Source organism: Haliotis rubra, unplaced genomic scaffold, assembly GCF_003918875.1.
Source record: "Haliotis rubra isolate DU_JTF1 unplaced genomic scaffold, ASM391887v1 Scf155, whole genome shotgun sequence".
Taxonomy (NCBI): domain Eukaryota; kingdom Metazoa; phylum Mollusca; class Gastropoda; order Lepetellida; family Haliotidae; genus Haliotis; species Haliotis rubra.
The window spans coordinates 331097-348347 of NW_025765503.1; the positions used below are offsets into that span (position 1 = coordinate 331097).

At 38.6% G+C, this 17251-nt stretch overlaps 1 protein-coding gene across 2 annotated transcripts in view; it reads right to left on the minus strand.

Moving 5' to 3' along the window:
• Window positions 1-17251, minus strand: part of LOC124270820 — a 40365-nt gene that overhangs the window by 14001 nt on the left and 9113 nt on the right. For both annotated transcript variants that reach the window (XM_046705878.1, XM_046705877.1), the window contains exon 2: window positions 9667-9767. The gene's annotated coding sequence lies outside the window, so the exon portion shown is untranslated. The remainder of the gene's footprint in view (window positions 1-9666; window positions 9768-17251) is intronic.

Sequence of the window (17251 nt, forward strand, 5' to 3'; positions counted from 1 at the left end):
TACAGCAGTTATACTTTATAGCACTGCATCCTGTTAAGTATACAGATCAAAGTAAACCTCTACAGCAGTTATACTTTATAGCACTGCATCCTGTTAAGTATACAGATCAAAGTAAACCTCTACAGCAGTTATACTTTATAGCACTGCATCCTGTTAAGTATACAGATCAAAGTAAACCTCTACAGCAGTTATACTTTATAGCACTGCATCCTGTTAAGTATACAGATCAAAGTAAACCTCTACAGCAGTTATACTTTATAGCACTGCATCCTGTTAAGTATACAGATCAAAGTAAACCTCTACAGCAGTTATACTTTATAGCACTGCATCCTGTTAAGTATACAGATCAAAGTAAACCTCTACAGCAGTTATACTTTATAGCACTGCATCCTGTTAAGTATACAGATCAAAGTAAACCTCTACAGCAGTTATACTTTATAGCACTGCATCCTGTTAAGTATACAGATCAAAGTAAACCTCTACAGCAGTTATACTTTATAGCACTGCATCCTGTTAAGTATACAGACCAAAGTAAACCTCTACAGCAGTTATACTTTATAGCACTGCATCCTGTCAAATATAGACCAAAGTAAACCTCTACAGCAGTTATACTTTATAGCACTGCATCCTGTCAAATATAGACCAATGTAAACCTCTACAGCAGTTATACTTTATAGCACTGCATCCTGTTAAGTATACAGATCAAAGTAAACCTCTACAGCAGTTATATCAAAGTAAACCTATAGCACTGCATCCTGTTAAGTATACAGATCAAAGTAAACCTCTACAGCAGTTATACTTTATAGCACTGCATCCTGTTAAGTATACAGATCAAAGTAAACCTCTACAGCAGTTATACTTTATAGCACTGCATCCTGTTAAGTATACAGATCAAAGTAAACCTCTACAGCAGTTATACTTTATAGCACTGCATCCTGTTAAGTATACAGATCAAAGTAAACCTCTACAGCAGTTATACTTTATAGCACTGCATCCTGTTAAATATACAGATCAAAGTAAACCTCTACAGCAGTTATACTTTATAGCACTGCATCCTGTCTAATATAGAGATCAAAAGTAAACCTCTACAGCAGTTATACTTTATAGCACTGCATCCTGTCAAATATAGACCAAAGTAAACCTCTACAGCAGTTATACTTTATAGCACTGCATCCTGTTAAGTATACAGATCAAAGTAAACCTCTACAGCAGTTATACTTTATAGCACTGCATCCTGTTAAGTATACAGATCAAAGTAAACCTCTACAGCAGTTATACTTTATAGCACTGCATCCTGTCAAATATAGACCAATGTAAACCTCTACAGCAGTTATACTTTATAGCACTGCATCCTGATATAGAAAGTAAACCTCTACAGCAGTTATACTGTATAGCACTGTATCCTGTTAAGTATACAGATAGTAAACCTCTAAGCAGTTATACTGTATAGCACTCTATCAGTTAAAATATAGATTATACAGCAGTTATTTATAGCACTGCATCCTGTCAAATATAGACCTGTAAACCTCTACAGCAGTTATACTGTATAGCACTGTATCCTGTCAAATATAGACCAATGTAAACCTCTACAGCAGTTATACTTTATAGCACTGTATCCTGTCAAATATAGACCAGCGTAAACCTCTACAGCAGTTATACTGTATAGCACTGTATCCTGTCAAGTATATAGACCAACGTAAACCTCTACAGCAGTTATACTGTATAGCACTGTATCCTGTCAAATATAAATCAAAGTAAACCTCTACAGCAGTTATACTTTATAGCACTGTATCCTGTCAAATATAGACCAAAGTAAACCTCTACAGCAGTTATACTTTATAGCACTGTATCCTGTCAAATATAGACCAATGTAAACCTCTACAGCAGTTATACTTTATAGCACTGCATCCTGTTAAGTATACAGATCAAAGTAAACCTCTACAGCAGTTATACTTTATAGCACTGCATCCTGTTAAGTATACAGATCAAAGTAAACCTCTACAGCAGTTATACTTTATAGCACTGTATCCTGTCAAATATAGACCAATGTAAACCTCTACAGCAGTTATACTTTATAGCACTGCATCCTGTTAAGTATACAGATCAAAGTAAACCTCTACAGCAGTTATACTTTATAGCACTGCATCCTGTTAAGTATACAGATCAATGTAAACCTCTACAGCAGTTATACTTTATAGCACTGCATCCTGTTAAGTATACAGATCAAAGTAAACCTCTACAGCAGTTATACTTTATAGCACTGTATCCTGTCAAATATAGACCAATGTAAACCTCTACAGCAGTTATACTTTATAGCACTGTATCCTGTCAAATATAGACCAATGTAAACCTCTACAGCAGTTATACTTTATAGCACTGCATCCTGTTAAGTATACAGATCAAAGTAAACCTCTACAGCAGTTATACTTTATAGCACTGTATCCTGTCAAATATAGACCAAAGTAAACCTCTACAGCAGTTATACTTTATAGCACTGCATCCTGTCAAATATAGACCAACGTAAACCTCTACAGCAGTTTATACTGTATAGCACTGTATCCTGTCAAATATAGATCAAGCGTAAACCTCTACAGCAGTTATACTGTATAGCACTGTATCCTGTCAAATATAGACCAACGTAAACCTCTACAGCAGTTATACTTTATAGCACTGTATCCTGTCAAATATAGACCAAAGTAAACCTCTACAGCAGTTATACTTTATAGCACTGCATCCTGTTAAGTATACAGACCAAAGTAAACCTCTACAGCAGTTATACTTTATAGCACTGTATCCTGTCAAATATAGACCAATGTAAACCTCTACAGCAGTTATACTTTATAGCACTGTATCCTGTCAAATATAGACCAACGTAAACCTCTACAGCAGTTATACTGTATAGCACTGTATCCTGTCAAATATAGACCAACGTAAACCTCTAAGGCAGTTATACTTTTATAGCACTGTATCCTGTCAAATATAGACCAATGTAAACCTCTACAGCAGTTATACTTTATAGCACTGCATCCTGTTAAGTATACAGATCAAAGTAAACCTCTACAGCAGTTATACTTTATAGCACTGTATCCTGTCAAATATAGATCAATGTAAACCTCTACAGCAGTTATACTTTATAGCACTGCATCCTGTCAAATATAGACCAAAGTAAACCTCTACAGCAGTTATACTGTATAGCACTGTATCCTGTCAAATATAGACAGATAGCGTAAACCTCTACAGCAGTTATACTTTATAGCACTGTATCCTGTCAAATATAGATCAAAGTAAACCTCTACAGCAGTTATACTTTATAGCACTGCATCCTGTCAAATATAGACCAATGTAAACCTCTACAGCAGTTATACTTTATAGCACTGTATCCTGTCAAATATAGATCAAAGTAAACCTCTACAGCAGTTATACTTTATAGCACTGCATCCTGTCAAATATAGATCAAAGTAAACCTCTACAGCAGTTATACTTTATAGCACTGCATCCTGTCAAATATAGACCAATGTAAACCTCTACAGCAGTTATACTTTATAGCACTGTATCCTGTCAAATATAGACCAATGTAAACCTCTACAGCAGTTATACTTTATAGCACTGCATCCTGTTAAGTATACAGATCAAAGTAAACCTCTACAGCAGTTATACTTTATAGCACTGTATCCTGTCAAATATAGATCAAAGTAAACCTCTACAGCAGTTATACTGTATAGCACTGTATCCTGTCAAATATAGACCAACGTAAACCTCTACAGCAGTTATACTGTATAGCACTGTATCCTGTCAAATATAGACCAATGTAAACCTCTACAGCAGTTATACTTTATAGCACTGCATCCTGTATCCTCAAATATAGACCAATGTAAACCTCTACAGCAGTTATACTTTATAGCACTGCATCCTGTCAAATATAGACCAAGCGTAAACCTCTACAGCAGTTATACTGTATAGCACTGTATCCTGTCAAATATAGACCAACGTAAACCTCTACAGCAGTTATACTTTATAGCACTGTATCCTGTCAAATATAGACCAATGTAAACCTCTACAGCAGTTATACTGTATAGCACTGTATCCTGTCAAATATAGACCAATGTAAACCTCTACAGCAGTTATACTGTATAGCACTGTATCCTGTCAAATATAGACCAACGTAAACCTCTACAGCAGTTATACTTTATAGCACTGTATCCTGTCAAATATAGACCAACGTAAACCTCTACAGCAGTTATACTTTATAGCACTGTATCTTGTCAAATATAGACCAATGTAAACCTCTACAGCAGTTATACTGTATAGCACTGTATCCTGTCAAATATAGACCAATGTAAACCTCTACAGCAGTTATACTGTATAGCACTGTATCCTGTCAAATATAGACCAATGTAAACCTCTACAGCAGTTATACTGTATAGCACTGTATCCTGTCAAATATAGACCAACGTAAACCTCTACAGCAGTTATACTTTATAGCACTGCATCCTGTCAAATATAGACCAATGTAAACCTCTACAGCAGTTATACTTTATAGCACTGTATCCTGTCAAATATAGACCAAAGTAAACCTCTACAGCAGTTATACTTTATAGCACTGCATCCTGTCAAATATAGACCAAAGTAAACCTCTACAGCAGTTATACTTTATAGCACTGTATCCTGTCAAATATAGACCAATGTAAACCTCTACAGCAGTTATACTTTATAGCACTGCATCCTGTTAAGTATACAGATCAAAGTAAACCTCTACAGCAGTTATACTTTATAGCACTGCATCCTGTCAAATATAGACCAAAGTAAACCTCTACAGCAGTTATACTGTATAGCACTGTATCCTGTCAAATATAGACCAATGTAAACCTCTACAGCAGTTATACTGTATAGCACTGCATCCTGTTAAAATATAGACCAACGTAAACCTCTACAGCAGTTATACTGTATAGCACTGTATCCTGTCAAATATAGACCAACGTAAACCTCTACAGCAGTTATACTGTATAGCACTGCATCCTGTCAAGTATATAGACCAATGTAAACCTCTACAGCAGTTATACTTTATAGAACTGTAGCCTGTCAAATATAGACCAATGTAAACCTCCAGAGACAGCAAGGTATGATCTATATTTTGCACTCGTATAACAGATTCAAGGTTATATCAAGAATAATTGAGCAAAACGCAGGCATCATTTACACCTGGAAACTACTGTTGTCCCAGGATATCCTGTATCCATGACAACTTATTCACATTCAGGTGATCATCACCCGTCCAAACTCTCCACTTCCTGATGGTGAGACATAAATCCCAGACTGCAGCATCCTTGATGTAACCGATGAATCAGCCACCAGCTGGAGGACATGGCAGACGAGTGACACATACTCTCTACCTGGCACAAACAAGGAAACAGACATGCCTGGCAGCCTGCATACATTATAACTGACTACATAGCCAACCACAGGCCATAATTTGACCGAACAGGGTTTGTACATAATTTTACTCACAAAATTCAAGCCCTTCTAAAAGTTTTTCAAGGCTTCCTTGAAAGTCAAGGTCATGCTAGTTACATTCTCCCATGCCCATTGGCTAAATTTATGCTACATTTGACCAATCAAACACCATCCAGCCATGGATAGATGTGGTAGTGGTACACTTCCATTACGTTGTTACCTGGGTATATTTGAGTTGGAAGCAGACATTTATTACACGGGAGAACATTCTATAGTTACTGTCTTCAAAGAGACTGGATACAAGTTTATTTTACAATGTAAATGTCATATAATGTCAAAGGAGGAATAGATGTATGTTTTCATAGATAATTGTCTTGATGTGGGGATTGGTTAAGAAAGTTTATGACAATTTATCTGTTTGAATTACAGTCAAATCCCGATGAGTCGAATCGCTGGGGACCAAGTAATAAATTCGACTTATCGATGTATTCGAGACATAGGTATGTCTATGAGGGTAGAAAAAAGATGATCCAGTCCTAATTCCTCCGCCTAAGCATTTGTTTATCTAATGATTTCCGTAAAATCACTAATCTGACTTTTGAACTCACCTGTCAATGGCGGAAAGGTGTGAGTCGCTGGCTGGTTTGTTAATTGGATCAGTTTGCTACACCAATCAACTTCTCATTGACTGACTTCGGCTTATGTATACAAGATTGCTGTTGTTTGAATCTCATGGGACCAAATTTCCTTCGAGTCATCGTGTGTATTTATGAGACAATTAAGTGTAACCGGTATTCAAATGATGACAACTATAACAGGGAATGGTGGGACCGACAGGTACTTCGAGTTATGCATAGTATTGAGACACCGGCATTCGACTCATCGGGGATTGGACTGTACCTTGTTTTAAGTATATTTCATCAATATCAATGTTCAAGGTCATCTACAGCCTGTGGGGACACAAGCTTCAGGACTGACTGAGAACCCAGTTGATCACAAAATGACAAGTGTTATCAATGGGATAAACCAATCTCATAATTCTGCTGATGTTTGTTGGTAGTTGAATGCACACAGCAATGTCCCAGCTATGCCATCCCGAGGTCTGTAAATAATCAAGACTGGACCGGACAATCCAGTGATTGACATCATGAGCATTGATCTATGCAAGTGAGATAAGATGGCATGCATTAGCCGAGTCTGAAAGCCTAACCACCTGGTCCTCTTGGTCATGTTTCATGATAAGCGTGAGTTGCTGAAGACCAGTTCTAACCCGGTTGATAATTCTGCTATAAAGTTACAGTGCACGCTGTCAAACTCGGTCTGTCTTTCTCAGATTGCTGTATAAACCAGACTGAACTTACGGTCCGGACGTAATCCTTTTTGTTGTCATAATGAAAAGTTCTGTATCTCGGACTCTCATTATTTCGGATTTGGACCAAAGTGTCGGCCCGAAAAGGTAGTTACATTGCTTTATAATCCGGACTGAGCAGGAAGTCCGCTTGGCCAATAAACCTTGAATAAACAATCTGTTGATTGGTTTGTGTATTTTGTCTTATTTACTGAGCAGAGGGCCGCTTGGCCAAGACCGCTTGGTCTAGCGGTGAACACTTATTTACCTTTGATCCGATTAACACTAATTTGTAAACTATAATTGAAATGATCATGTAAACTCCGTGTCAATGTCACTATGCATTTATGTTTCATGCACAATCGTATGCTCGTCAAAGGGAGATAACTCCATTAAAACCTGTGTACCTTGGACTGCTGTCTAATTCGGACTTTTTAGTCGGTCCCAAGCCGGTCCGAATTAGACAGAGTGCACTACTACTACTTTCAACCTAGACACAACGAAATTCCTTCCTTTTCAATTATTGTGTAGATTGATGTTCATGATGTTGATCACTGGACTGTCTGGTCTAGACTTGATTATTTACAGACAGCATATTGCCAAGTGCAGCGTAAAACAACAAACCAAAACCAAACCTTTTCAATTAACTACTAATATTTCCAAAACTAGGGGACATGAAGGGGAGACTACTCTATACTGCCCAAAATCAAAAAGCATGAATCAGTAATAATCCAGCAATATGGTTGACAGCAAATAACTGACTCTGAACCAGGTAAACCATTGGCTCAAATAATCATAATCAACATCTAACACCAATTTAAAAAACTAAACTTCAAATATTCAAAATCATGGTTTCATCATTGTTTGCCATTTGTGTAAAATCTCTGCCTTAAAATCACACTGTCAACCAAAGTATAGTCCATAGTTTGGGTACAGAACTATGACAGAAAATCAACCAAGTCACCTAGCCTGCCGAGCCCCTTTCAATTGACTACAGAGATAAACTTCTTCCTAGTTCCAGGGGTTCCTAAAAGCAGAACCAGCATGGAACACGCAAACAAAAACAAACCAACTTTATTAATCCTCACAGCAATCTCTAAAAGTCTACAGATGTTCAAGCCTTTTTTCTCTTCCACCCTTACGCCAGCACAGCAAGTGACGAGGCGGAGACAATATACGGTCTGTGTGATAAGAGGGTGATAATTCTCATACCTTGTGACAACTTAATCCAATCAAGTAAAACCGGGAGCAGAAAAGTGATGACCTTAACTTGAAATTCCTGCGTTAATAATCAGCCCAAAGAGTGCTGTGGGTTGTGGAAGTAGTGAGGGCTGTTTTATCGAAGTCGGGGGTAAAGCAAATAACGCCACATCAAACAAGCTCTTTGATGCCTCCTTATTTTGAAAGTTGCATTGATTGATTAACGTTATCAGTGTTATTTGACATGTACGTAGTAATGTGGAAAATGTGGATGGGTAATAAATTGTGCAGAAAACATGAAAACAACTTCTACATACATCATGTCCCAGTCGTTTTCTGAAATGAAAGATTTGCACTTTTCACTTGAAAACAATTTTTTTCACTCCCTTACATTTGATCATACGTTATTTTTATGAATTAATTTTTCCTATCAAAACTAAAACATCGGTATTTGTTCATGATTTTGATGGAAACATCCTCATATGTCATCATGAAGACAGTAAGTTACAGATTTTCTCTTAACATATCATATGACTAGATAAGTACTCCTAACACAGATCTGATGACTTGAGGTAACGTTTCCGTGTAGTGAGTGAGTGAGTTTAGTTTTACGCCGCACTCAGCAATATTCCACCTATATGGCGGCGGTCTGTAAATAATCGAGTCTGGACCAGACAATCCTGTGATCAACAGCATGAGCATCGATCTGCACAATTTGAAACCGATGACATGTGTCAACAAAGCCAGCGAGTCTGACCACCCGATCCCGTTAGTCACCTCTTACGACAAGCATGGGCTACTGAAGGTTCATTCTAACCCGGACCTTCGCGGGTTGATTCCGTGTAGTAGACACTGCAGCAGAGTACATTACCTCAGTCAGTATGCATGTCGAAAACACACTACACTTTTTTTATGCCAGGGATTGTTAACCAATCGGGTTTTGGTAAATTATCATGCATGAAAATCAAACTTAACTGCTTGATTGCTGTTGTTGTTGTTTTATTTTAGGCAAATACATAAGCTTAGAAACCTCACCTGTTCTCTGGATGCCAGGCGTTTCACCATAGTTCAAATATTCAAGGAAACAGAGGGCGTGGGAATGATTTTACGTCACTTTTAAAAATATTCAAGCAATATCGTGATGGGGACAACTGAAATGGACATTGTATCTATCTGTTGAAAATCAAACCTGAGGCTTTTGCATGAGGAGCCTTAGTTCATAATTTATGGCTAGGGGGGTGATGATGATTTTAAGTGGGGGTCACCCATCTTGTTCTGGGGAGGTAGGGGGGATCATCAATTTTGTACACATGTTTCTAGTGGGCAATTTTGTAAAAAAAACATCTAAAAATTATGCTTAAAAATATTGGAAGAGGGAGGTGGGTAATTGATTTTGTACATGACATGCAGGGGGTGTCATGCTTCTTACTTTGTACATAAATTTTTAGGGTGGTCATTCACATTGTAAATGCTTCTCCATGGGAAAAATCATCATCAACCCCACTGGCCATAAATTATGAACGGTCCCTTATCACAAGGTTACCACTCTGCCCTTTTCAAGGAAATTTGTTTATAGCACACAAACTTTAATGTTCAGTCCGGCCTAGTTTGTTATGGAAGAGGGACTACAGCCAGGGCTACACATAACATTCCAGTATATTACTCACCTGTAATGATGTAATTATGCAAATGAGGCAGGTATGAATCAGGCCAGGGCAAGTTCAACCTTTGTGGGGGGAAGAACTTCCTCTCCTTCCTGAAAGTCCTCCTGTGAAACAAATGACACACAATAAGCATGGACCATACACACACATACATACACTAAACGGTATGATGTAACCTTGACTTGATTAGTTGTTTTTGTGACAGCTACAAAGAAATGAAACAGCTGGTTGGTTGCTTAATTAACGCTGCAGTCAGCAATATTCCACCTATATGGCGGCGGTCTGTAAATAATCGAGTCTTGACCAGACAATCCAGTGATCAACATCATGAGCATTGATCTGAGCAGTTGGGATATCATGGCGTTTCAACCAAGTCAGCCGAGTCTGACCACCTGATAATGTTAGTCGTCTCTTCACGACAAGCATGGAGTGGCTGAACAGCAATTTAAACCCAGATCTTCATAGGTTTAGAACCAGGGGTGGAAATAACTTTAAAATTGCTAGTGTACTCGGTGCCGTGGCACATGTAAAATCACTTGCCCTGATCATTTTCCACTGTACCGGCCATTTTCTTGTTGATTTTTTAAATAAACAACATAATTAACATTGGAATATCAACTGGACACTGGTACAGTGTGATATACAAATTTGCTTGCCCGACAGAAAAAACACTGGACTCGGGCGTCGGGCAATGGGTTATTTCCACCCTGAGAACTGGTCCCCAGCAACCAAGAATGCATGTAAGAGGCAACCAGAGGGATTGGTTGGTCAGGCTTGGTGACTTGGTTGACCACAACTGCATGTATTGACCACACTGTCTGTCCAGAGACATTTATTACAGGCTACGTCATATAGCTTGAAACTTGCTAATTGTGGATTTATACAAAGAAATATATATATTACAAGAAAGACCTTCGATCATAGTTTTTCTGAAAACATATAAGCGTCAGTGCAGATAAATTACAACTATGACACAACAAAACAGGCGGGAGCTATCAGTTTAGAAGTTTTTAACACGGTGTCCTACAAGTAGGTCTGTATCCCCTGTAAGTAGGTCTGTATACACACACTTTGTTGTGTATTCGAGCTTACGGCTGTCATGAGCTGACTTGTCATACTTCCAAGTTTGTTAACCATGGTGGTTGAGTGGGTAGATCACTCACTTTGAATATTGGATGGGACACAACCCCAAAATGTGCTAATTTGTATTTTACTGAGAAAGTGTAATCCCACAAATAACACGTCATGTTGAAATGGGGCGGTGGGGTAGCCTAGCGGTTAGATCGTCTGCTTGTCATGCCGAAGAACTGGGTTCGATTCCCCACATGGGTACAATGTGTAAAACCCATTCGTGGTGTCCCCCGCCGTGATATTGCTGGAATATTGCTGTTAGTGGCGTAAAACTGTTGAAATAAGCAACACATTAAAAAAAAGACTACAAAATCTTGGGAATGTGATCTGATGAAGTCTGCAGTTGATGCCGAATTCATCTCTTGACCTTCAATTCAGTGAAATTCATACATTGAAATTTTTAGAAAAATACACTCAACGTCTTTGAGTACCGTATTCACTGTATTAAGGTGGAGTGCTTATAAAACATCAGGGGTGGAAATAACTTTACAATTGCAAAGTGTACTCCGGTATAGTGGCACATGCAAAATCACTTTGCCCTGATAATTTTTCCACTATACCGGCGGTTTCCTTGTTGATTTTTAAATAAACAACATTATTAATATTGGAAAGTCAGCTGGACACCAGTACAGAGTGATATACAAATTTGCTTGTCCGACAGAAAAAACACTGGACTCGGATGTCGGGCAATGGGTTATTTCCACCCCTGAACATGTATCACAGGTTAAATCTAGAGATGAATCAGTAGCAAAACATAATGAACAGAATTCCAAAACAAAAACATTTACTGTCAGAGCTCATGTCTCCAAATCATCATCATCCAATAATAATTACATGGCAATCATATTACCCTTCTAACCTGATATCTATGGTGAATAAACTGATGAATAAATCTGCATTATACACAAGACAATACAGGCAGTCATCACAGGCAATTAAAGTTTAGTTCTTAGTATTGGACACTAGAGGTGTGGCGATACAGAAATTTCCACCGATCACGATCGACAATCGATATCATGGAGCGATCACGATTCGATATGATGCATATCACGATATGCTATCTTTAGTTATTTTCTTTAAAAAGTGTATTCTGATAACAAGAAACAGTGTAAATTTTGCCATAACCATCAATTTCTGGTGAAAATTCACAATTTTAATGGTCAACGATACATATCGCGATCCGGAAAACAGTATCGATATATTTATTGTCAGAAAAGTATTACGATTATCGATACTCGATATATACACAGCTCTAATGGACACTTCTGCAGATAATCTAGAAACTGGTCTAGAAGTTGACAGTGACCATTGGATCCTTGTGCTGCATACAGTGAATTCCGTAATATTAATTGTGTTGATACATTTTCAACATCAAAGTGGAACTTACTCTTTGCTTACACCGTTTAATATCAGTGGGACTAGTTAGCATTGAACCATGTACACTGATATTCAACACTGGTGTATATAATTAAAACTTAGACAATAAGAGGGTCAAAAGAAAATATTGCTTCTGGTTTCATAATGAACCCTAACCAAGCACCCCCACCCTGAACCTATTCTCTCCGGTTGTTGCAAGATAGCTTTTATCACACAGTTAAAGCATTAGCCCCCAAGGTGTGGAACAATCTTGTCTGTAATTATATTTGCTCCACTTTCTGACATGTCCAGCCATCTTAACTGATGACTTGGTCGGGGAGGTCCAGCTATTCTGACAAGGGGACCCTCGGACCGAAACTCCAGATAAAAAGGATATATTTGTAATAAGAAACAAGCAGTCTCTCAACATGAACTAATCAGAGAGGTTATGCTGCCAATACTCCACGTTATTTTTCTACAAACTTGGCTGTACAGATTATATAGCTTGAGCATGATGAAATAACAAGGTTATGGGATGGAGGTGAAAGAGTAAGTTACTGAGGCGAGTGAGCTGTAAGGTGTTGTAGGGTCCACGCGGAGTGTGACGAGAAGATGTTTCAGTATGATGTTTGAGATGTGTGAGTGACTGAATAGGGTGAATGTGTCACTATGATGAGTGAGTGAGTGAGTGAGTGGCCCGGAAATGAACAGCGTGAGCCACTATGATGAGTGAGTGAATGAAAAACTGATGAGGTTGAGTGTGAGTATGATGAGTGATTGAAGAGGTGAATCACTGAGTAGGGTGTATCACTATGAGTGAGTGAGTGAGTATAAGTGAGTGAGTGAGTGAGTTATTATTTAACGTCACATCGGCAATATTTCAGCTATATGAGTGGCGATATAAGTGAGTGACTGAATAGGGTGAGACTCTGTGATGAGTGGTGAGTGAGAGTGAGCAAGCAAGTGAGTGAGTGAGTAAAGAGTTTGAGTGTGAGAGTATGAGTGAGTGGTATGATGAGTGAGTATGAGACCTCTAAGTGACCAATGACATTAAGAGACAGAGTGTGTGAGTGAGTTACCACACCACACTGAACAGTATCAGTTATATCACAGAGTAGTCCTGTCTCACAGTCCCTGAACCACGATATTTCCCCTACTGACTAGCCATCCCTGTATTGCTAAAGTCCTAAATGACGCAAGTCTAGATTTCATCAGGTTCTGAATCTCCCATCTGACTAGGTTGCTTTTTCAGTTTAAATGGGTTTATTTTTTACCATCAAATTGTATATATGCAGAGAATAAGTATTAGTCTAATAACAGAACATCAGTTTGATATGAGAAGCAGGTCATTAACCCTGACAACTCCCGAGAAACCCACATGAATGTGTATGGTGCAGAGAAACCAAAAATCTTTCCACAGGGATTTGAACCCATCTTCAAACTAATCACAGATTCGTGGCACGCCTAAGATGCCCTGACGGACAAGTGTGCCAGCTGCATCCCAGTGACAGAGACTAGCAACAAAGGAAAACGACTACAATAACAGGACATCTAACAAGAGACATCTTCCAATCCCAGGAAGGTATACAGCCATGTATCAGGAAGTGAGGGATTGATGTTCTCCAGTGTTGTTCACAAGGTGACATTAGCAAGTCAAATGACGAAGGACAGATCTATTTCAGTTCCAGAACACTGACACGTGAGTGTGTGACTCACCTGCGTAAAAACCAAACCAAAACCAAACCTTTTCAATTAACTACTAATATTTCCAAAAAACTGGGTGGACATGAAGGGGAGACTACTCTGTACTGCCCAAAATCAAAAAGTGCTACGAATCAGTAATAATCCAGTAATATGGTTGGATACAGCAAATAACTGACTCTGGAACCAGGTAAACCATTGCCTCAAAAAATCATAATCAACATCTAACAACAATTTAAAAACTAAACTTCAAATATTCAAAAATCATGGTTTCACTTCTCATTGTTTGCCATTTGTAAAATATCTGCCTTAAAAATCACTACACTGTTCAAAGTATAGTTTGGGTGCTATACTCATGACAGAAAATCAACCAAGTCACCTTAGCCTGTCACCCCTAGAGACTCAACAACCATCTTCTGAAACTTAACATATTTTACTGAAAAATGTTCATAGTAAAGAAAGTAACATAATGAAAAGGAGCCCTGAGATCTTCTCCATTTCTGAAGCTTGAGGAAATCTTTAGACTTCTGCCTACATTTTCAGACTTTGGCGAGGGCTTTCTTGGATATGAGCTTGCTTCAGGGTCTGGTAATGACAGACTCAGCTTACTCCCTTCCATTTGACTACAGGGACAAACTTCTTCCTAGTTCCAGGGGTTCTTAAAAGCAGAACCAGCATGGAACACGCAAACAAAACAAACCAACTTTATTAATCCTCACACCAGCAATCTCTAAAAGTCTACAGATGTTCAAGCTTCCTTTTTCTTCCACCCTTTACGCCAGCACAGCAAGTGACGAAGGCGGAGACAATATAAGGTCTGGTGTGATAAGAGGGTGATAATTCTCATACCTTGTGACAACTTAATCCAATCAAGTAAAACCGAGCAGAAAAGGGATGACCTTTAACTTGAAATTCTAAGGTAATAATCAGCCCAAAGAGTGCTGTGGGTTGTGGAAGTAGTGAGGGCTGTTTTTATCGAAGTCAAGGTAAAGCAAATAACGCCACATCAAACAAGCTCTTTGATGCCTCCTTATTTTGAAAGTTGCATTGATTGATTAACTTATCAGTGTTATTTGACATGTAAATGTAGTAATGTGGAAAATGTGGATGGGTAATAAATTCAGCAGAAAACATGAAACAACTTCTTACATACATCATGTCCCAGTCGCTTTCTTAAAATGAAAGATTTGCACTTTTCACTTGAAAACAATTTTTTCACTCCCTTCACATTTGATCATAATGCTATTTTTATGAATTAATTTTTCCTATCAAAACTAAAACATCGGGTATTTCAGTTCATGATTTTGATGGAAACATCCCTCATATGTCATCATGAAGACAGTAAGTTATTTTTTCTTAACATATCATATGACCAGATAAGAACTCCTAACACAGATCTGATGACTTGACAGGTAAGAGGTAACGCCTGTAGTGAGGAGTGAGTGAGTTTAGTTTTACCAAGACTTTCAGCAATATTCCACCTATATGGCGAAGCGGTCTGTAAATAATCGAAGTCTGAGCCAGACAATCCAGTGATCAACAGCATGAGCATCAATCTGCAACATTTGGGAACTGATGACATGTGAAGTCAACCAAGCTTAGCGAAGTCTGACTCACCTCGATCCCGCTTAGTCGCCTTCTTACACTATTAAGCATCGGCTACTGAAGGTTCATTCTAACCCGACCTTCGCTGGTTGATTCCCGGTAGTAGACACTGCAGCAGAGTACATGCTACCCTCAGTCAGTATGCATGTCGAAAACACTACACTGGTTTTTATGCCAGGGATTGTTAACCAATCTGGTTTTGTAAATTATCATGCATGAAAATCAAACTTAACTGCTTGATTGCTGTTGTTGTTGTTTTATTTTAGGCAAATACATAAGCTTAGAAACCTCACCTGTTCTCTGGATGCCAGGCTTTCACCATAGTTCAAATATTCAAGGAAACAGAGGGCTGGAATGATTTTTACGCCACTTTTAAAAATATTCAAGCAATATCGTGGATGGGGACAACTGAAATGGACTCTTCGCATTGTATCTGTTGAAAATCAGACCTGAGGCTTTTGCATGAGGAGCCATAGTTCATAATTTATGGCTAGGGGGGTGATGATGATTTTAAGTGGGGGTCACCCATCTTGTTCTGGGAGGTGTAGGGGATCATCAATTTTGTACACATGTTTCTAGTGGGCAATTTTGTAAAAACATCTAAAAATGATGCTAAAAATATTGGAAGATGGAGGGGGTTAAAAGATATTGTACATGACATGAGGGGGGTGTCACTTACTTTGTACATAATTTTAGGGGGCCATTCACATTGTACATGCTTCTCCATAAAAATCATCATGGCCATAAATTATGACTGACTGACTGAGTTTAGTTTTATGCCGCTTTTAGCAATATTCCAGCAATATCACGGCGGGGTACACCAGAAATAGGCTTAACACATTGTGCCCATGTGGGGAATCGAACCCGGGTCTTCGGCGTGACGAGCCAACGCTTTAACCACTAGGCTACCCCACCGCACCGCCATAAATTATGAACGGTCCCTTATCACAAGGTTACCACTCTGCCCCTTTTCAAGGAAATTTGTTTATAGCACATCTCAACTTTTCATGTTCAGTCCGGCCTAGTTTGTTATGGAAGAGGGACTATAGCCAGGGCTACACATAACATTCTAGTATATTACTCACCTGTAATGATGTAATTATGCAAATGAGGCAGGTATGAATCAGGCCAGGGCAAGTTCAACCTTTGTGGGGAAGAACTTTCCTCCTTCCTGAAAGTCCTCCTGTGAAACAAAATGACACACAAGCAAGCATGGACTAATACACACACATACATACACTAAAACGGGTATGATGTAACCTTGACTTGATTAGTTGTTTTTGTGACAGCTACAAAGAAATGAAACAGCTGGTTGGTTGCTTAATTAACGCTGCAGTCAGCAATATTCCACCTATATGGCGGCGGTCTGTAAATAATCGAGTCTTGACCAGACAATCCAGTGATGAACATCATGAGCATTGATCTACGCAGTTAAGATATCATTACGTTTCAACCAAGTCAGGAGTCTGACCACCTGATCATGATAGTCGTCTCTTACGACAAGCATGGGTTGCTGAACACCAATTTAAACCCAGATCTTCATAGGTTTTAGAACCAGGGGTGGAAATAACTTTAAAATTGCTAGTGTGCTCCGCAATTACAGTGGCACATGTAAAATCCACTTGCCCTGATCATTTTTCCACTGTACCGGCCATTTTCTTGTTGATTTTTTGGAAATAAACAACATAATTAACATTGGAATATCAACTGGACACTGGGTACAGTGTGATATACAAATTTGCTTGCCCCGACAGAAAAAACACTGGACTCCGGTGATGGGGCAATGGGTTATTTC